This window comes from Triturus cristatus, chromosome 4_2 (assembly GCF_964204655.1).
Source record: "Triturus cristatus chromosome 4_2, aTriCri1.1, whole genome shotgun sequence".
Classification (NCBI taxonomy): Eukaryota; Metazoa; Chordata; class Amphibia; order Caudata; family Salamandridae; genus Triturus; species Triturus cristatus.
Genome location: NC_140586.1, coordinates 187,364,029 through 187,376,755, shown reverse-complemented (window position 1 = coordinate 187,376,755; position 12,727 = coordinate 187,364,029). Strand labels below are relative to the sequence as shown.

The window sequence follows — 12,727 nt, the reverse complement described above, 5'->3', positions numbered from 1 at the left end:
CACATTGGAGATTATTTTCAGAGGCAGAATGAAAGAAAGAATTCATACGCTTTGAGGAAAATAGCAATACATATATTTCTCTTGAGCTTTAAGAGAAGAGGAAACCACAATCAGCCTTGGGCACGGGATACTTCGACACTGAAGCACTTCCTCTTTTTTTTTACTATAAAGATAGAAAGCATGCAAGACAGAGCACAGTCCGAAAAACTACTGGGCGCTCCCCTTTCCATGTGCCAATGATTGGACAGGTGAAGATCTCTGGTATTTTAAACCTTTACATCTGCAAAAGCTGAGTGTCACAGTACTGTATGCCCTCCTTTCCTTGTCACCCTATATGAAACAAGTAAAAACCTCTGGTATTTTAACACTGCATATCTGCAAATGCTGAGTGGCACAGTACCGCGTGCCCTCCTTTCTTGTCACCCTATATTGGACAAGTAGAAACCTCTGGTATTTTAACCCTGTACAGCTGCAAAAGCTGAGTGGCACAGTACGTGTGCCCTCCTTTCCTTGTTACTCTATAATGGACAAGTAGAAACTGCAGGGGTTCTAACCCTTAAAACGTGCAAAAGCTGAGCGGCACAGTAATTTGTGCCCTCCTTTCCCTGTCACCCTATATTGGACAGGTAAAAACCTCTGGTATGTTAACTCTGTACATCTGCAAAGCTTTTCGATCCCTATCAATTTAAACAAGCAATATGAAGAAAAATACATGAATACTGAAACTCTATCTTCAATCTTGCATGCGAAACCACAAAATCATAAACCACAAACCACGAGGTAACACAATTCTCGCATTAAATCCTGGGTCGGTGCCTGCTTGTATGTGTTTGAAAGAGGGAATTTGGACATGGCGATGTGACAGTCTGTAAGAGGGTGGGGGGACTGGGTGTGACACCCATAGGCCAACCGAACCCGAGACCCAGACACCACTGGGGAAAAGCAAAGAGGAAAACACAAAACTCTTTGACTTACCCGTTTGTTTCTGGTGACTCATTCAGGAAGAGCCGACGAGTGACAGATTGCCCGCAGGGGAAGCCCCCAAGCCCCGCTCTCTAGACTGAAGATCCTTATGCATGTACCTTCATTGGTCGCCAAATATTGGAGTGAGGTTTTTCACCAAGCAGGAACTGGCATTTAATGTTTTATATGAAATAGCAAGATACACTCTGAGAAGCAGGGATCAGGTCAGGAGTGGCACTTTATTTAGACAAGTCAGTAACAAGCATCAAAGACACATCATCAATCAAGACTAAAAATACACAATCAAGGGAAGATTAAATCACAGTAATTCAGAGAGAGAGAGAGAGAGAGAATAGCAAAATGCAATGAGACAGTATAACCTTATCTAATAATGAGATATCAATAAATCAATCAGCTAGTTGGGAGCACCTCTTTGTGAAAGACACTATATGAGGTGATCACTGAGTTGTTCAGTGGACAGTCCTTTTATACAGTTTTAATGAGGAACTGGTGACTACAGAATTGAAACATTAGCAGGCATCAGTTGGTGTGAGGAATATCAGACCAATCCCCCTCTGGGCCTGCTATTGAACAGAAACTCTCAGTACTCAACGCAGTGTATCACTACACCCGTGTAGCCTATGGGTGCCTAAGATTTGGAAAGGGCTAATTCAGGCCACCAAAGACTACTTCGAGGAGAAAGAGAACTCAGTGACCTCAGCACTGATTCTGTGGGAGGCTTATAAGGCATTCACAAAGGGGGAAGGACTCTCTCTAATGGTAGGACACAAAAGAGAAAAGAGGGCAGCCATTGGAGGAATTGGAGGGAAACATACTGCAATTAGAGAATTAACTGGTCAGTAGTCATTCTGATGAGACGGCACACACTTTGCAACTTAAGAGACAGAAATATCGAGAACTAGCTACTTATATAGCCAGGGCCAAATTGTCAGGGACAAGACATAGAATATATGAGCATGGGGATAAAGCTGAGAAGCTTCTGGCCTGGCTTCAAGAGACGGGAAAGGGTGAATAGATGGTTACACACAATTACCACAGACTCAGGAGAGGTGTTTGAGGGATTGCGGATGAGTTAGCACAATATTACACCATGATATACACCAAGATTCCGAATGCTACAGTGGAAGCCTCTAGAGCCCTGCTGGTGGATTTGTCACTCCTGGTACTCACCCTGGACGATGTATCTGACTTGGACCGAGATATCATAGTGGAGGAAATAACTTCCGCCATCCGTGGTATTCAGTCCGGGAATGGTCTACCAATTGAATTGTACAAAGTAGTGGCATCCCAAATGGTGCCACATCTACTACAAATGTATTCAGAGAGCAGTGATCAGCGGTGGGCTGATCAACAGCGCACCACGATTGTAGTCATGCACAAACCCAGTAAACCGACAGACCGCTGCTCCTCATACTGCCCTATTCCACTCCTAAATGCCAATATAAAAATACTAGCTAAGATTCTCGCTTCCAGACTCGTACAGCACATCTCTCACCTGATACATCAGAACCAATAGGGTTTCATGCCAGGAAGAAATACAGCGCTCAACCTACGCCTCCTCCATGGGGTACTAGTAGGAAAGAAACCATCAGAGAGGAGGCAGCGGTAATGTCCCTGGACGCAAGTATGGTGTTTGACACATTGGAGTGGCCATATTTATTCGCAGTGCTGAAGAAGATGGTGGTTGGTCTAAAATATCAGGCATGGATCCGACTCTTACATTCTGGACCCACGGCACAGGCGGTGGTGAACAGGCGCACTTCCGCCGCATTTATTTTGCAGAGAGGGACTCTACAGGGTTGCCCTTTGTCGCCGCTCCTGTTTGCATTGGTCCTCGAGCCATTGGCGGTGTGGATCAGGGGAAACCACCTGATACGGGGTCTGCATTGGACAGTGGGATGGGAAGATCGCATATCATTGTATGCTGATGATGTCCTTCTATGTATCACTTCCCCACGTCACTCCATATCCAGAATCATGATGATTCTTACAAATTTTGGCAAGCAATTAGGGTACGTAATTAATTGGTCCAAATCCCCGATATATATACTCAGTGGCCCAGCCTCAGCACTACCAGAAGACTGTGAGGCAACGGTGACAAGAGAGGGATTTAGATACCTCTGCATATTTGTGACAACAGATCCTGAGCTCTTCTATGCTCAAAATATTTAGACCCCACTGATCCGCCTTCGGAGTGAAGTCCAACATTGGAGGAAGCTACTGCTGTCATTGTTAGGCCGAGCATCACTCTATAAAATGATGGCATTACCTCGCTTCCTATATGCACTACAAATCACCCCATTCCTGATCCCCCAAGACATTTTTCCGAGCAGTTGAGGTTGAGGTACGAGATCTGCTATGGGATGGCGAAGAAACTGACACAGGGTGGTATGACGGGAGCATAGCGCTACCACATATCGAGACACACTATTGGGCAGCTCAATTTGCAGTAATAAAACAATGTTTAAGTTTAAGTTTAAGTTTATTTATTTTGCATAGTTATTAAAAACCATTGCAGTGTTTGCTTTAAAAAGAGGCAATAAAATTGTTGTTATGCAATAATAAAAACCATCAAACAGAAGCTAACATTAGTGCTCTGTCCTTATGCAATAATAGAAACCATAATTTGAAGATAACATTATTGTACATTTAAAAAACAAAAAAAAATGGTTGCCGTACAAACGATTATTATTTAACGAAAGTGCAAGTGCTCCGTCCTTTGGAGGAAGCCAGCTCCAAGTTGTAAGTTAGTTGCGCCATAGAAGGTTCTCACTTGTCTGTCTGTTGTTCCGCTATGACAATTTTAGATGTTCTTTTTTCGGCCAGCTTTAAGTATTTTACTTGTCTGCAATTCAGCTGCGTGTTTCCCGGGTTTTAGCAAGCCAACACCGCTTATCTTCTGGTGTGGATTCCTAATTGCTTGAGGGAAGCTTTTAATAGCAATAAACATTCTTGATGTAGATCCTTACAGGTATAGATTAGGTGTAAGATGTCTCCTTGCTTGTTGTTACACAGCCTACACGTGCTAGGGGTTGTATCCCTTAGCCATGGTGGAAGATGCTGGGTGCACGGGAGGATGCTGAGTCTGTACCTTAAGAATTTCATTTTTAACTCTTTGGAATAGCCCTGATTAAAGTACTTCTGCGGTGCAAGTGATTTGTAAGAGTTCAAGGTCATCCAGGCATGGGACCTATCTGCAAAGGTTGCCTTGTCCACTACCACTGCAATTTGTTTTACACATTTCCATGTCAATTTTTTAAAAGTTGAATGTGCAAGTTGAGTGTTCCAAAGATCCACGAGCTTGGTGCTTTCCAGAGATGTCTGAAGATGTCTCCTTGCTTGGCAAGAGTCCCTGTTCTGGATTTCATTCCACAGCAATTGGTTTCGCGTATTTGGAGTGGCGTTTCTGATCTTGTGCCAGCATATAACATAGGAGCCGTGTCTGGCCAGGGATTGATGAAGGAGGCCAAACTCCAACCTTATTTGCGCCGGTGACGTGTAATGTGGGAGGCAAAACATAATCCTGTAAGCTTTGACCAACGTGCTATCTAGTACTTTAGCATCCCTCCCCCGCAATGCTTCGCTGCCGTAGGTGATCGTTGGTAGTTTGGCCTGGGCTACCTTCAGCAGCGGGCTCAATGTCGACCCCATCAGTTTGTTAGCAAGTTTTTTCATTGAAAGAGCTATTACCAGCCCTCTCCTTCTTATTTCCTCCTTTTGGTATTTAAATGTTCCTTCCTTGTCTATTATGACTCCTAGATATTTATAATCCTGCAATGTTATTGCCATTCAGAAGCCAATTCCTCTGCCGATTTCTTTTGATGTTTATTGACATTGACCGTGTCTTGCTGAGATTGATTGTTAGATTATTTTCTGTGGCAAAGTTCTGAATTTCCATCAGTAGATGTTGGAGACCCACATAAGTGTGGCTGAGCAGAACTACGTCGTCTGCATACATAAGGATGGTCATTATTTTTCCACCTAGCTTCGGGGAGTGTGAATTGCAAGCATTAAGTGCCTTTGGGAGATCAGCCATGAATAGATTGAACAGGGTGGGAGCAAGCACACATCCCTGTTTCAGGCCTTTGGTTGTGGGGACTTTGGAACAGAGGTGGGTTCCGCCCCCTAGTTTCACCTGTACCCAGGTATCTGTGTGGAGAAGAGACAAGATGTTTAAGATGGGTTGCGGAATTCCACAGCTTGTCAACTTCCCCCACAGTCTGCCCCTCTCCACATTATCGAATGCTGCGCTAAAGTCAATAAAGCATAAGTGTAAGGGAAGATTTGATGTTTTTGCTGAGTCTATCAATAGGGAGATTGTGAGAATGTTAGTTGATGTACCTGCCATCTTGCGAAAGCCAGTTTGATTTAGCGGTATTATCTCGTTTGCAAGGCAAGGCAACTAGACGATAATTGCTTGTCTCACCCTTGTCTCTTTTTTTGTAGATTGGCACGATTGTCGACACCTTCCATGATTCTGGTAGTCTGTTCAAGAGCCTGACTTCCAGAAAAAGAGTTTGTAGGATGCCAGCCCAGTTCTCCGACTTGGCTTTAAACAATGACGGAGGGATGCCGTTTTGTCCTGGTGTCCCTTCTCTCCTTCCGTTTGCAATCTGCTTTTTTATTAAGAGCAACGATAGACCGCTAGCTGCGCAGGGAGGTGTTTGTTCTGACATTGACCCGTTTGGCTCCCAGGTCTCTGAATAGCCCTCTCCAATGTGTTCTTCCGTTCTGGCGTTTCCCTTTTGGTTGTTGAAATGCTTGAAGATAAATTCCACCCAGCTATCTTCCGAAACGTGAGACGATATGCCTTCATGATGGGGGTGGATTATCCCGTTCACAGTGTTTCAGAAGCGAGCACTATCATTGCGATTTAGATCGTGTAATCACTTTGCCCAAGTTGTATTTTCTTTATCTTTAGTGATATTCCATTTTAGTTTTTTGAGTGATAGCCTTTGGTCCTTCAGGAGTGTGCATATGCTGGCGTCTCCCGGAGATCTTCTCAATCTAAGCATTGTGCGGTTTAATTCTTTTTTGAGGGTTTTGAGACAATCTCTTTGCCCTTTCGGAATTCTATATTTCTGGCACATAGCCAGAGGATGGCTTTTTTTTATGAGGAGGCGGCATAACGATCAAAGAGTATAGCTGTGAATTATCTCCATTGCGCCGTCTGATCCATTGAGTCTATCGCAAGATATTTGAATAGTTCAATTGCAGCTTCTGCCTGAGGTTCAGTATTATGTACAGTACATTTGTTCTTTCTTAAGTTGGATGTGTATGTGGACCACAGGTTTGTATCGTGCGTGATAGAGCTGCATGCTGACGTTATTAGCTGCAGTTCTTGCGAGTTGTGGTCGCTCTCCCCCTTGTCCCCCATTCTAAACCCCTTGATGTATGGGAACAGTGAGAGGCTTACGAACGTATAATCTAATACGGAACTCGTTGTTGCAGAGTAGTAAGAATCAACTGGTGGAGAATCGTCAGTGAATCTGCCATTAAGTGCTCGAAGATGTAGATGTTTTAAGTAGGCCAGGAGGCCATTTTTCTTGAAGTTCTTCGATCCATGAGTTGGTACGCATTGCATGGGGATGTTATGGATTTAGGTTTGTATGCGAACATTCTCTCCTTCAGAGGAGCCAAAGAGGTATTGGTTTAAATCTCCGGACAAAACCATTGTTGCAATTTCCGTCTTTGTTACATACTTTGTTACTAAGGCCGTAAGCTTTTTTTATTCTTTCGCTTATCGTTTGGGATGAATATACGTATTAATTAAGACCCCTCTGTTTCTTCACCTTGGAGGAAGATGGTGATTTTAACTGCTGATGTTGTTGCTGAGGTTAAGTCCATGAGTACCGCTGATGGTATGCTTGTTGTAGACACATAGGTGGCAAGCCCTCCAGACCGGTGACCAAATTTGCCGCCCCTTGTAGCTGGTGTAACAAAGCACATGAAGCCCCGAATGTGCTGTGGGTCCGTGAGCCAGGTTTCTTGCAGCATGATAATGTCGAAAGCATTGACATATCCCCAGAAATCCGGGTCATCTATTTTTGTTGATAAACCGTTGATGTTCCATGAGCACAATCGGAGTTGCACATCCTTTACCCCACCGCTACCCTCCTCCTGTGAGAGGCGTCAGTGCTCCTCTGTACGTATAGTTATAGTTTGGATAATTAGATCTTTGTGTACTGCTTGGTTCTGGAAGGCTGGAGCTTTCCGTAGTCTTTCTTGTGGGACCGGTGATCTACTGGCATTTTTTTGTGGGGATCACCCCAATGCCCCTCTGAGCACGGAACTTCTATGTGATTGATGCGTTGTTAGTGACGTGCTGGGGTTTTGTGGTAATAAGGGAGATGGATACCCTATTTCTTTGAAAGGGGAAATATCGATACCCCAGACTTGAAAGGTTGCCTGTTCAGCTAAGGTTTTCTGTGCTATTATGCCTGATCTCCATGTTGCCTTTGTGGCCTCGGGGCTTGGTGAGTTTGCTGTATTGATAAACTCTATGGAGAGTAGGTCCGTTGAGCACAGTTCTGTGAGACTTGGAATTGCCATCATTAATCTTATGAGGTTACCTCTGTTTAGAGTGTCATGTTGACCCTTGGGGGTATACAAGGGGTGGAAAATTATAGCCTAATGTTCTTGCTGCAAGGTATTTGTTTGTTGTGATGCTGGCTGGTAGACCGTATCAGTTGTTATTGGAGCGGATTGATAAATTAAACTGGTTACATCTTTTAGCTGGGTTTCTGCTCGGTTGCTTGGAGCTCTTAGTGTGGAATTCCATGTACTTGTTTTGGCTATTGTTTGCTCAGAGAGTACCTGTCTTGTGGCTTGTGCACTTTGCTGGTCCACCTTGTGTGGGTTTCTCCAACTCGAGCGGTCATTAATAGATGAAGTGACGTTTTTATCCTCTGTGCGATCCTGAACCCACTATGGCCCTGTTCTGACTCCCTGGCGTTCTCCATCATGCCCGTGTCTTGAAGACTTATTGGCCAATGTGCCCGTTGTTTCTAGCTGAGTCTGAGCCGCAACATGCTCCCCAGTTCCATTTGCTTGTTGATTGCATTCATGGGTTTTAGAAGATGTACAGGGCATACCTACTGGAGTTTGGCAATGCTGTGGCTGATGGCAGTAGCTTTTGCAGGACTTTTTCATAGATGGATTGGCTGTAAGTCCTTGTCCTTGTTCTTCCCTGTTTTCCGCTTGTGCCCTAGCTGTATTTTGTAAGGGTGGAGTACCACCTTGTTCCGCCAGTCTTGTCGCGCTGTTATGCAGCTGTGGGGTTTGATTTTGTGTGCTTAGTTCGCCCATGCTGATGTCCCGTTTGTTTTGGTTACTTAAGAAAATAGGGTAGAAGGCTATTGGCTTTCCATTGCCTTTTGTTGGCGTCCTTTCCTTTTTTGTTTGCGACGTTGTTTGGGGTTTCGCTTTGGAGTTTGAGCCCCTTCTGATCGATTAATCATCATTTCTTTGTTTGCTCCTCTGTTGCTTGGTCCGCCTGTTTTTTCATTGTTCTCTTGTAAGTTATCTTGGAGTGTCTTGCTTTTTGATGGATTTGCAGATTGACCATTGCCCGAGTCCCGCGGAGTATTTGGATTGTTCTGACCATTACTTGTGGTAGTGTTTGTGTTGTTCTGGCCATAACTTGTTGACCCAGCGGTTGCCACTTTTATCTCCTTTAGTGTGCTGCTCAACATTAAGGGCAGGGTGGCAAGCTTGTCAGCAATCTGGCTGCCATTGGTGGATCCTGTTTGGGCGCTCGGGGCAAAGGTAATAAAACAATGGGTCCACTGACCTCATGATGAACCGGTGGCACACTTGAAAGAAAAACCTAGCATCACAGGAGGGAATAGGCAGAAATGGCAAAATAATGTTAAACAGGTTAAAAGAGGAGACATTACACCATTTAAAATATGTACACACCAGCATACCGGTTGTGGCACAGGGCAGGATTCAAATAGTAATTTTGTTTCAAACCTTAACGTGCTCTCGTTCAGATCAATAAACAAAGTCAGAGTTCAAATCTTCACATGGTATATGCAGAGCTCTGTGAAAACGAAACTGATTAGTCATCTTCCAAAGAGAAGTAATCTGTAATTCGTCGCTTCTGGCACATCCGGATAGTCAAGCAGTTCGGAGACAAACATTTCTTGTTTCCCAAACATGCAAGTTACAGAAGCCTGCTGCTATTCCTGATGTATTTTTGCATCAAGAAGATGAAACCATTTAATTTTGTTTATTTGTTTTTATGATCAGATGAAATATTTATGTTCCTTGAACTCTAGGGAACCCAGACAAAGGCTACATAATAGTGGTCGTCTACACAGAGCTAAAGCAGCTCTGAGGCATGTTGCTGAACAATCCTTTACTTATTTGGATTGTTTTTTTTTTTTAGAATTAGTTTGTCAGATATTAACTCTTTATTACTATTTAAAGTTCGGTTTGCTCCTGTTGCCACTCCTACTGAACTAGGTTAGTATTTTTAACATGTTACAAATTGATTTTTAAACTAAAAGTGATATGCATTTATACTTCTGTTATTTTCTTTTTAGGAGTATTAATAAAAAGAAAACAGTTGTTAGAGAAACCCGTGCTGAGCTCGGTGAGATATTCTGACAAGTATTCAAATAAAGCTAAATTGCTATACATTTTCTGCAGAATATTCAATCTGATTATTATTAGTAAGCTCACCTTCCTTTTGTATATGTTTGTGCTTCCAAGGTGGTAGTTAGTGAAGTGCCCTGTATGAGCCACATTCAAAAGCACATCAAAATCTGCTACACTGCCAACACTTTTTTCTCTTTTCCCCTTCCTCTTTTCCCCTGGTGTGTCCTTTAATTCATTTGTGTATTCTGAGTGAACTGCTGGAGACTCAGGTAGGATGGTGAGGCCATTTATGTTTTTTCCATGATTTTCTTTCAGAGGTGAATCAGGTGAGAACCGTGACAGAAACAGGATGCCAAAATAATTCTTGTATATCAACAGTTGGGTTGTTGGAAACCGCAACGTTTGTTGTATCAGACTTCTTGGTAAGTAGGTAAATGTATGTTGCATAATTCACATTAAAAATCTACACAATACAGGAAATTAGCCAAATGGACACCACTTGTAGTAAAATACAACCAGCTGTTAAAACATTCATGAGTAAAACTTGAACAGGGTACATTATTTCTGATGGTCCTTAGTATGCAACCCCATCAAATAAAGATATGTGACCAATTAATTGATTACTACTCTCAGCGAAACAAGACAGTGTTGCTTCTTTGAGTATTCTGATGCCTGCTTATTGAAAAAGAGGTTTCATTCTTGGTAATCAAGTCTTGTAGATAAGGAAATAGACAGGGCATTTAGTCTGTAATTTACCAGAGGATAAGTTACAAAAACAACATTGTCTATTTTTATCCCCAGACCTGTTCCATGAACTTTCAAACTGCAACAGTTGGATGTTTAGGAGCCTAATGCGTAAAAAAAGCCTTTTTTGCACACAGATTTAAGTTAGAGTCAAGATACGATAAGATTTTGTTTGAGAATGTTCCATAGGTATAAAGAGAGTTCTTATACTTTGTAACAACAGTTATGTCGCTCTCATGCAAAATACATTTTTCATTTTCCTTTTAATTAATAACTTTCTGGTCATCTTAGGAGTCGATGCTAAAATGTTTTTGTTGTAAAAAATTGATGGTTGCCTAATATGAACTTCAACTAGGTTTCATTGGCCAAAACTCTTGCTATTGGGGGTATTTCCACATCTCTAATGAAGCTTTTCATATTGGACAGCGTTTCATTCTGACAGTCACACAAATAGTTAATTATATTTATATAATCTAAAACAGCTAGCTGAGTAGGACCAGGATCTAGTCTGATCTAGACAAGCAGTGTAGAAGATCTTAAATTAAAAGTTTGCTAGGCAGATTTAATACAATTTTAATTTAAGCCCTCCATCAATTGTTTTTCAAAAACTATTGGCCATATTCCTATTTTGGACACATTTTCATTGTTAAAATTGTTAGTGTGGAAAATTGTCCTTTGCGTTGTATTACCATGTAATTCTGTGCGGTAGCGGCTTCTGGGGTACAGAGCCCTGCTTATAATGTGCAAATGACGAATAAAACCTGTTGTTAAAAAAAAAAATTTTTAGTGTGGGGCCCATGGCTTCTCCCCCATATAGATGTGATGGCTATAGCCTTTAATGCCAGTCTGTTCCTAATCCGTTCTATATGTGAAGAACAAGTCATTTTTAATTCAAAGGTTACCCCCAAAGAAGTATATTCCTTGATTTGCTCTATTTTTTTGTCCAGTTGCCTAGAGAATCTAGATTTTGTTTTGCCAAATGACATTAATACATTTGAACTGTCTTTAAAGGCTATTTGGTCGTCATGATTCGGTCAAGATCAGTGTATATTAGATGTGAAATTTTCATTTTGCCAAATTTAGGTGGGTCACCATTTTCCTGATTAAAAATCTAGGTTAAAAATGCCGGGAACTAATCACAAGACTCCATGCTGTATTCTCCTACAGATGGACAACATCTCTGCGGTGAGATACATCAACAAATCCGCGGGGTAACCGGTCCCAACTGCTAGCAGAGATTGCCAAGGATTTTGGGCACTTTTGTCTCCAAAACTAGATTTCGGTGATAGCGGACTACATCACGGGGGAGTTGAATGTGGTAGTGGATTAGAATTACTGCTTAATGAGAGACTTGAGCGACTGGAGGTTGCACCCCTAAGTATTCCCATGTCCCAACCAACAGTGGGGTCTATGTGTAGCACATCATCTTACCTCTTGTTTGAACTCGCAACTCCCGATCTTCTACAGCTGGAGGCCGGATCCCCTAGCAGTGAGCTTGGATACTTTCCTCCAGAACTGGCAGGGGAACATCCATTATGCGTTTCCTACCTTCATCATGATCTTGAGAGTCATTTCTCAGATGATACGCCAAATGGCGGAGCTGGTTCTAGTGATCCTTTTTGGAGGGCTCAGCCATGGTTCCCTTTGTTGCTGGAAATGTCATGTCAGACTCCGTTTTTGATTCCAACCTTACAGGGTCTTCCCACCGATCCCTTGGGATTTCCTCATCCTCTAATTGTGTTGGGCTGACTGGATTTGATGGCTTTGAACGTTTTGGGAGGCGCTGGCAAATGCCAGGTCTTTGGAGAAGGCTTCATTCTATCGCAAGCAAGCTTTGGCTTCCAGCACTCACAAAAGGTATGCTTCAGCATCGAAGTGATGAATTTGTTGGTGTGACTAATGGAGTGTGGATCCCATGGGCACAGAATTGCCTCTGATCTTTAGCTTATAGATCGGTCAATAATTTTTGCTCTGCATTTTCTATGGGCCATCCTCCTTTGGATGGTAAACCGGTTGTAGTATATTCCCTTAGTTTGTAAGTTGTTAAGGTGCCTCAATTTGATTCAACCGCCCAAGCTGAAATATTCAATATTGTGGGATGTGTATGTAGTCTAAGATTATTGAGGTCCTGGTCGACTAATGAAGATGTCTCCCGGAAACAATTGTCAGTGAAGCTTACAATACATTTGGGCCTTAATGCAGAAGAGTCTCGCAAGTTTGTGCCCTGGACTTAACAGGTAGAATGTTTTCATTTTTAAGGTTTCTAATTGTACTAAGACACATTCACATTGCATGAGTTACCTGGCTTTCCCAGACAATCATAAGCTTTGGGTATTACAATGCTTAAAGGCTTATGAGGATTGAACCAGGGAGTTGTGCAAAATCACTGGCAGGC

At 42.5% G+C, this 12,727-nt stretch overlaps 1 protein-coding gene across 2 annotated transcripts in view; it reads left to right on the top strand.

Moving 5' to 3' along the window:
• XPNPEP3 (X-prolyl aminopeptidase 3) overlaps positions 1 to 12,727 on the top strand; it is a 242,456-nt gene that overhangs the window by 44,099 nt on the left and 185,630 nt on the right. Inside the window, exons 3-4 of one of the 2 annotated variants that reach the window (XM_085601057.1) lie at positions 9,534 to 9,583; positions 9,904 to 10,010. The exons of the other annotated variant lie outside the window; for it this stretch is intronic. The gene's annotated coding sequence lies outside the window, so the exon portion shown is untranslated. The remainder of the gene's footprint in view (positions 1 to 9,533; positions 9,584 to 9,903; positions 10,011 to 12,727) is intronic. 2 annotated transcript variants of the gene reach the window in all.